The 9,495-nt window shown below is 36.5% G+C and overlaps 1 long non-coding RNA gene across 1 annotated transcript in view; it reads left to right on the top strand.

Annotated features, from left to right (window-relative positions):
* The window catches only part of LOC145674843 (uncharacterized), a 342,510-nt gene extending 335,207 nt beyond the window's left edge, over positions 1-7,303 (top strand). Inside the window, exon 2 of the long non-coding RNA XR_014129044.1 lies at positions 6,909-7,303. This is a non-coding gene — a long non-coding RNA (uncharacterized LOC145674843). The remainder of the gene's footprint in view (positions 1-6,908) is intronic.
* Positions 7,304-9,495: the final 2,192 nt, after the last annotated feature.

A 9,495-nucleotide genomic window follows, 5' to 3' on the forward strand; every position in this document is an offset into this window, starting at 1 on the left:
ACTTTCAACGTTTACTATGTCAGCCGCTATTTCTTTTCTTTCTTTCTTTGTTTTTTGAGTATATTATATTTTTCTCTCTGCTTATCTCGCGTATAAGCGTTGCATTTTGAGAAATCTTTCTTCTATCTATTGGGCATATTATCTATCAGTCTTTGTCCGGAACTCCGACTAAACAGTATGTGCAATTAGCGGTTATACACTAAAATAGCTACCTCTACAAACGTTCTGTTGCTGTTATGTGCCGTTTTAAAAATTCAAAACATGTCTGACTTGAAGCTCAGACTGTCTTGTTAATTCAGTTACAGAAAAATAGACTAGATTGTTGTGCAAACCGTATAATGTCCTTCATTTCAAATGGAAACGAAATACTTATCAAAATGGATATGTTTGGTACAATGAGGTCAACAGCCTTGAAAGATAGACCTATGACAGGTGTCTCAATTTCAATTAACTTCAAGGCCAGCCTTCCATTACCAGGGAGCGTCAAGTCTCGAGCAAGGTGCAATCAAGAACTAGCAACCTTAGAAAGGGCTTGCGAAGCCTTCGTACGATCACTAAGTCTTGAACCGGAGGTCTACGTTTCAAGGTATTGTAAGTATATTTTCCCTTCTATTACCCCAGAGCACCAAGTCTAAACCAAGCTTGCATGGCAAGATATTTTCAAGCTAGCCTTATTTTCTCAAGAGCGATGGTCTGGTGCAACATTGCAATCGAGGAACTAGTAAACTTGCTGTAGTCTGGGTCAGGCTTGCAGCCTTTAAATACAAACTTGTCATATTTACAGACCTGGTATTTAGGGTTGGTTAAAACTATAGAAAGGCAAAATTGCTTGTGGGGTAGTCTGTTTCTCATTCAGTTGTGTTAATAGAGATAACCATGATGGAGATGATTGTGAAAAATTGCTTCGATCTTGTTTGTCATGTTAATACATTCTGTATGTTAATAGCAATATTATTTTGTATTAATTCGTCAAATCAAAATAAAGAAAAAAGAAATACAGAAGGTTTGTTCTAAATTATGGATCACCTTTGTGTCTAAGCGGTTAGCGTGCGTGCCTTTGGCGTGAGAGATTCCGCCGGGAGCTCATATGGTTCGGATTCCATGTTAAGCTGTAGGTTCACCTTTTATATAGCCTCACTGCCGAAAGGGATGCTAAACTGAAGATCAAGACAAAGCAAATCAAATCTTCTAAATTACGGGTTAAAAAAGGCATTCGGACTCCGCTGAAAAACAAAAATGTCGAGGCTAAAAAGTTTTAATGTTGAAATGTCCAGTTTTATTTTACGAATCATGACAAAGATTATTGTATGGTCTGCTTTTTATTGAAGGATCTAGAAATAGGTACTTTGGTTCTGATTAAGTTACTTGTTTTTCAAGGGATTTTGTTTCTCCCCAAGAAACTTTGGGCGGGACTTTAATCAGCAATGTGTAAATTGCAGTAGATTTTTTGATAAGGATAATTTGATCGGTTATACAATAAATGCCATATTCATCATAGCTTTTGGGCTACGTAATTTATAATTTAGCATAAAATCTAACCAAAGTTTATTACTAACATGCGTTACAGTTCTGAGAGTGTATAATGTTATCATGTCATTATCACATAGATAATGTTGTTGCCGAAAGTATAACACAGATTAGTGACACTCAAGGTTTGCTTTGGCCAGTTTTTATTTTTATTTTAAGCAAAAATGCCAAGCTTAGTTGGATGTAATAACAACCAAGCTTAGTTGGATGTTTACCGATTAGTCAATTGATAAATAAAGTGTATGATTGGTTAGTTGTTGTACCGTATTATAATGTTAAGAAGTTTGAGGAAGATAAATGTCTATTAGTATAATTCTAAAAGGAATGTTGTATATCTTCTTGTATCTACTTGTATATCTCCATTCCACGTTGTATATTGTCTGTATATAGAGTTAGTGACAATAAAATTATTCTATTCCATTCTGTGTGGGGTGCCAAAGGGAAGTTTATGTAAAACATGGTCTAGTGACTAGTGCTTGCACCTTTTGTAAGTGTGGTCCCGAGCAGTGAAGATGCAAACTTTAATTTCTTCGAGGGGGGGGGGAGCAAGTGGAAACGCAGAGGCATTTTTAGGGCGTAGTTACTTTTGCGTATACCGAAAAAATACTTGTGAAGAAATGACAGAGGAGAGTGCAATTGAAAGGGCAGGTCGACAAGGATTCTGTGTCTCGCCTACATTATATATATATATATATATATATATATATATATATATATATATATAATATAGGGTTTGTCCGGAAAGTAATAGGACTGAGTCGATTTTAAAAAAATTGAGTCAATCGTTACAATTCTTTAAAAACTTTCAAAATAGGCTCCTTCTGCGTCGATGCAGCGCTGCCAGCGCGATTTCCAAGCATTGAAGGCGTCACGGAAGTCATTCTGCGGAATAGCCTTGAGAGCCACGGTGCAAGCTGCTTGGGTCCCCTCTGTCGTCTCAAAATGCTTGCCTTTCATCGGGCGTTTCAGGCGAGGAAACAAAAAGAAGTCCGGGGGGCCACATCTGGACTGTAGGGCGGCTGTGGAAGCGTTGGGATGCCGGCCTTGGTCAGGTAGCTGTTCACAAGAAAGGCGGTGTGAGCCGGGGCGTTGTCGTGGTGCAGCTTCCAGTTGGCTCCGATGTCTGGTCGGACCCGATTGACTCTTCGTTTGAGTCTCTTGAGCACTTCCACATAAAACTTAGCGTTGACGGTTTGTCCAGGAGGAACAAATTCATGGTGGACGATGCCTTTGATGTCAAAAAAGACAATGAGCATGGTTTTCACTTTGGATTTGCTCATTCTTCCCTTTTTTGGGCGAGGAGACGCCGGCGTGTGCCACTCGGAAGATTGCCTCTTTGTCTCGAGATCATACTCAAAGATCCATGATTCGTCACCTGTGATTACGTTATTCAAAAATTGGGGGTCACTTTCACACACGTTCAATTTTTCTTGGCATAATTCCACTCGCCGCAATTTCTGGTTGTCAGTGAGCACTTTTGGGACAATCTTCGCGCACACCTTGCGCATGTTCAAATGCTCCGTCACAATTTCAAGAACCACAGTTTTTGGTAAATTTAACATCTGGGCAATTAAACGAATACTTAGTCGACGGTCTGAGTTCAAAATTTCGCGCACACGAGTCACATTGTCAGTGTTTGTCGAATTCGAAGGTCTTCCAGCACGGTCTTCATCGGCGACTTTCTTCCCGGCCCTCCGAAAAGGCCTTGTGCCACCGAAACACACCACTTCTTGCTAAAGCATCATCTGGGTAAGCCTGCTTGATCATATCAAACGTCTCTGTCGCAGATTTACCGAGTTTAACACAGAATTTAATCGCGTACCTCTGCTCTAACGAACGCTGCATTTTCGGCTTGCACCACTCACAGAAACACGTCGCGCGAAAAAGCCTGTCCTGACTCTCCGTGTGCTCGGAGACAACTGACCAGCCGCTCGTTCGTTAGCTAGGAACGCTCTCTACCAGATCCAGTCGGTGAGCATACGCTCCGAAGTACAGTCATGGCGGAATAAAATCAGTCCTGTTACTTCCCGGACAAACCCTATATATATATATATATATATATATATATATATATATATATATATATATATAATATGTATGTATGTATGTATGTATGTATATATATATATATATATATATATATATATATATATATATATATATATATATATATATATATATATATAAAGAGATACCGAGAAATAGCCTACAAATTAAAGAGGGTATTTCACTAGCAGGTCGAATGATTAGGTTTATATGCTTTGTAGATGATATGGCACTTATTGCAGAATCTATAGAGAAAACCATTAAGATATTAGAAAATTTGAGAAGTGCTGTGAAGAATATGAGATGAAAATAAATGTTAGAAAGACAAAAACCATGGAACTAAGGTGTCGGTGTCAAATGTAGAAGAAGGAGGGCAGAAAGTAGAACAGGTGACTAGTTTTCAATATCTGAAAATGAAATGAAATTGTTGAGTTTTACGTCCCACGGTTATGCCGGTCAGGCTAAAGGAGACGGTGATAATGAGAGATGAATGAAATGGTGGAATGAAGAAAGTGGAAGGAAACGGGAGAACCCCGAGAAAACCCACGCACACGATGTTTGTCCACCACAAAGTTCACTTGGCGGGAGCAGGGTTTGAACCCGGGACCCCAAACACCAGAGGTGAACGCTCTACCACTGAGCCACCCTTTTCAATATCTGAGTAGTTACTGATTATATGAAGTGTGAATGTGAAAAAAAAAAAAAAAGCAATGATAGGAATGGCGAAAGAAGCCTTTGGAGAAAGAAAAGTCTATTTTGTGGACCTTGAATAAAGAGTCGAGAAAGACACTTATTAAATTTTGTATGAAATGTTGTACAGTGTGGGTCAGAAACATAGACACTACGCAAATTTAATGAAAAACGACTGGAAGCCTTCTAAATGTGGGTGTGGATAAGAATGAAGAGAATTAGCTGGGCTTAGTGGAAACCTAATGAGAGGGTGTTAGAAGTAGTGAGGTAGAAAAGAACAACTTTATAAATTATTAAGAAGAGGAAAAGAAACTGGTTGGGACACTTTCTAAGAAGGAACTGTATCATGAGAGACGTGCTAAAGGGTATGGTGGCAAGGAAGAGAGTGAAGAGACGAAGGAGACTACAATTAAAGTACGATATAAAAAAATCGGATATGAAGACGAAGAGGCTAACGGAAGACCGTGGAGCATGGATGCTTATCAATTGCAGAAAGTGACCTGCCAACAATGGCAGAATTCCTTTGAGAATGATGTATTAGTTGGTCTATATTAAAGCATATGTCTCGGTGTAACAACATTTTCTCCCTGATCCTTAAAATGTTATTGAGCCATTAAGAATAAATCAAATAATTCACTTACTCTTTCACGTAATATGTCGTTTATTCCAAATATTTCAATATTTAACGTGGAACAACTTAAAGCAGTATAACTTACGTCTTTATCAGAAGAATCAATCAGTAAGTCGTCGTCATGGATACCAAAAAAAATCCATTATCTATATTACAAAAATATTTTTATCCTCTTTTTCTTCTATCGGAATAGCAGGCTAGTGCATATAAAAATCAAGTATCGCCCAAGAAAAATTACAAGCTTATTACAGGAAAATGATACAATGAAATGCCTACATTTCGTTGTATCGGAAGGGGGGGGGGGTGATGCTACTTGGGTCGCCCGCTTCCCCTTGCCACATTTTAGTTGTCACTGGTCTTAAGTTCAATTCTTGTTAAAAGAACATTACACGTATTACGGTGATTCGTATTCCACTTTAAGCTGTAGGGATCCTCGAATCACATAACTTAGCCTCGGTACTTTGAAAAGAGGCGTTAAACTTCACCTAATAACAGTAATTTAAGTAAAATTTTATGTTTTTCATTATTAGTTATGCTCATCAAATTTAAACAATATTTTTAGAGCTGTCATTCCTTGAAGAACAGAAGTCATGAAGCGTGCTAACAAACACATCTCACACGCTTCGTCTCCAGAGCCCCTTTTATGAGCAATCTAACGAACTTCATTCCACCTTTACGACATTCAACATTACCTCTCGTACTTAATTACCAACACTTTTTTTGCAATTAAAAAGTTTCATGCACAGTCTCTCACTACCTTCTTCCAGCCAAAGGTGAATTGTTTGTGATGCAATTTCACTTCAAACATCATCATAGACAATAACGTGTTCTCTCAACTTTTTTTCTTCTTATTTGGAAGATAAAATGGCGAGAAGAATACTCTCTCTCTTTCTCCTTTTCTCATGCAAAGTTCTGTCATATTAAAAAGTTTGTAACTTCGTCTGCTGTTAATTTTCTCCCCTTTTCTCTCGACCGGAAGTAATATATTTCTCTTAACAATTTTAAAACTCAAGCTGTGAAGTGAACACAAGTTAATTAACTTTTACTTGCTTCACTTTCGTATTCTGGGTTTTTTAAAAAAATTGAAAGGCTACATCAGAGCACTAACAAGACTTCTTGTTTTTGTAGAACTAACCTTTCTGCGTAAAATGTTAGTTGAATACAATTCGGTTTACTGAATGTTAGCAACACGGGAGATTAGGTCAACCTGTCTGGGCCTCCACAAAACTTCCTAACAACATACATACATACACTTTTTTAATAAAACTATACTTGTTCAATAGGGAAATGATTGATGTAGCATGAAAATTTGATCTTACACTTTATCTGTAGGGAGAGTCTACTAAAACGAAACAGTACGGTAAAACGGGATACCGGGTCTCATTCGTAAACGAGAGCTTCTATCTCGTGTCTGGTCGCATACGTAACGTTGGAACGTAACAGTCGCCATTGTACAGTAAATATAGATGCAGAAAATAGGTATGTGTGGCATTGAAAGCCGAACATTTAAAAAAAATAGATGTACCGCTAAATTGTTTCGAGTTGGAACAAGTAAAGAAGTTGTGGCTAGCATTTCGATTATTCGAAGATAAGTGAGTGCCTATAGTAAATCACTGTTTTAGTTATAATTTTACATACTATACTTTTTTGTCAGCTTGCTTATTTTTCGGAAGGTGCTATATTGTCTAAACCATTACAGAGTCGGACAAAACAGGATACCATTCGGTACGGCAAAACGAGATAGTATCTCGTTTTACCCGACCACTTCTGGATAACAATTGACTTGCCTTATGTGCTTAAAATGACAATAAGAAAACCAGTTATAGGTATTACAGTGTTAACAACTGTATAGTGTTAATATAAAACATGACCATCCAGTAATTACCTTTAGTAATAGTCTATAGCCTACGGGTAAACAACATTAACCAAATAAAGCAAGTAGGGAGTATAATATTATTGAAGTAGTTTTATGTGTGCATGAGTACTATAAATCTATTTTTGCTTTAACTTCCAGGAATAATTTGAGATGGGAAGGTACAGACGAACAACCGATCAGCATTCCTCAAGCCAAGAAAACACGCAAAATGCTGTAGAAGAATTAACTGAAGGAAAGATGGGCTCTCTGAAAGCTACCAAGGAGTATGAAGTGCCTCATTCCACGTTGGTGGCAAGAGTGTCTAAAGTAAGAAGAGGCCCAATCTAACGAAAAAGCTTAATTCTAAACGTGATACAGTTCAACATGTACATAGGTCTAATAAAACAAAATCAAAAAAACGAAAGGTAGTGAAGACAAATGATTTAGATACATCAAGCAGTTCAGAAGATTTGGATAATGATGCAGCGTGCATGTATTGTAATGACTTGTACTCAAGTTGTAAATCTAGTGAAGGATGGATCAAATGCCTGCAATGTCAGCTATGTAAACATGAAGCTTGTTCTGGATTAGAAACAGAGGACTGTGATGGCTTATTTTTGTAAATAATATAAAGAAACCTCATCGAGACAATGGTAGTTCTGTTTGTAATCGACATTTTTTTCAGTTTGTTTTCCATGATGTCTTTGGTCTTATTTTCATATATAGTATTCTTAAACGTTAACGCTTATAACAATACATAAAACATATAGCCTTAAACGTATACTCTTATAATAATATTTTAGCAAACTAACGATATACTATAAATGTTTTTCAATATTTTAAATGCTTTTAATTACTATCCTGTTTTATCCTACCGGTCTGCCAAAACGGCGTACGTTGACCTAAATACCAAAAATATTAATATCATGTAGAAAATATATTTTTTAAAGTACGCCAAATTGACAAATTGAAGTAGACATGACTGTCGAAAATTTGGCTAAGTTTGAATGCAATGAGTTAATTTTGAAGTGAGATATCTTAAGCCTTGCACTAAGTATTCCGTTTTGGCCAAGTTTCCTCTACTCATTTTCTTATAAAAACAATCGAGTTTTATCATTTTTTCTGAAAATATAGGTGGAAATATTTTACAATTACTTATCGGATGCAGAATAATATCGTTCAATACTACATAGACATAATGTCTTGTAGTATTGGACATTCCACCCCAAAGCTTGGACCCGGCCAAACAAAAAAAATTCTGGGCACGCGCCTGCTAGTGACGTTGTGCATTGTTGAAGCAAACGTTCCTCCCCATGAGCGTATTTAGGGGGTGGCTATCGGGCTCAAGTCGAACCGAAATAAATTTAATATTTTTTCGCATTATACGTATAACACAGATGCTTCTTATTGGTTCTCAACCCCCCCCCCCCGAAACAATATCCTAAATACGCCACTGATCCTTCCTGTCACTTTTTTCAACCAAAACTACATAAGTAAATCTCTAATCTATAAATTATACACAATAAACGCACATAATAATCCATAAAATCGAAGTGTTTTTAATACATTTTAATAAGGAAAATGTATAAAATTCTGGATAACGCGCTGCCACATTATTTATATATTTTAACTACAAGCTGTTGAGACGAAAAAAATTAGACCGTATTCGACTTTTTTTTTTTTTTTTTTTTTGCAAAAGATATTTTTTAATTTGAATCTTCGCAGGAGGGATTGCGGAGGTAACTGAGTCCTCTTTTTTTCTTTTTTTTTTTTTCTTTTTGTTTTAATTGCAAGAGTGAGGATTATGTGAAAACACAATGAACATATTCATCATATTACGTTAAGATCGAATACTATTTACGAACATTATTATAGAAGATATATTTTTTTAAACCTTGTGGGAGGGAAGGAGGTTCAGTCTCTAGTCATTGATTGATTTTAAATTCAAGTAGTGGTAATGATGGCGAAGCCCCTAAAAGTATACACCATATTCCATGAAAATAAGTTTGATAAGCTAACCACTGTTCTAAAGTAGCTCCTAAAATGTGTTAAAAACATGTCAAAACACTATATTATGTTTTGCAGGTTGTAGGATGAATGTTAGATCTACTCGAAATCACAGCCTTTCACTGCAGACGTGTAAACGAAACTGTTGTCGTGTAGTGTAAAATCTCAATGCACAGGAATTGGTTCAAACGACCGCCCCAAATAAAGCTGACTCAGCTATATACAAACTGGTACATTATTTATTCCATATACAGCATGAACGGCTTTACCTGTTGCACGATATTACAGTTTCAGGTTGAAAACGTTCGAAAACTATCTCGTATCGTGTAATAAAGAGAAAATTAGAAAATAAATAAATAAATGATAAGCAAAACGAATGTTTGAGGAATATGTAAAGTTAGCAAGAAGAATAAGAAAATATTGAGGAAATATAGTGCAAAAACTTAGAATGTGTTAGTCTGGGAATAATAGAATCGGTCGAAGTGTGTGTGTGTGTGTGTTCGTGCACACTGATTGAAAGAGTGAAACTGGAATCGATACAGTTTTAGGAATGACGAGACAAAAATGGAAAAGAAGAATCAGATGTTCGCACAGACATTCGCCAACTACTGCATACCAAGATAGAAGGACCAGAAAAAACTACTAGAACATAGAAGAAATTATAGATAGAATGGTACATTTGAAATTTAAATGGATTATTTGAGTGTTACAATGTTGAATAATACAAGAAGTAAACACT

Source organism: Thermobia domestica, chromosome 18, assembly GCF_964235325.1.
Source record: "Thermobia domestica chromosome 18, izTheDome1.hap1.1, whole genome shotgun sequence".
Taxonomy (NCBI): Eukaryota; Metazoa; Arthropoda; class Insecta; order Zygentoma; family Lepismatidae; genus Thermobia; species Thermobia domestica.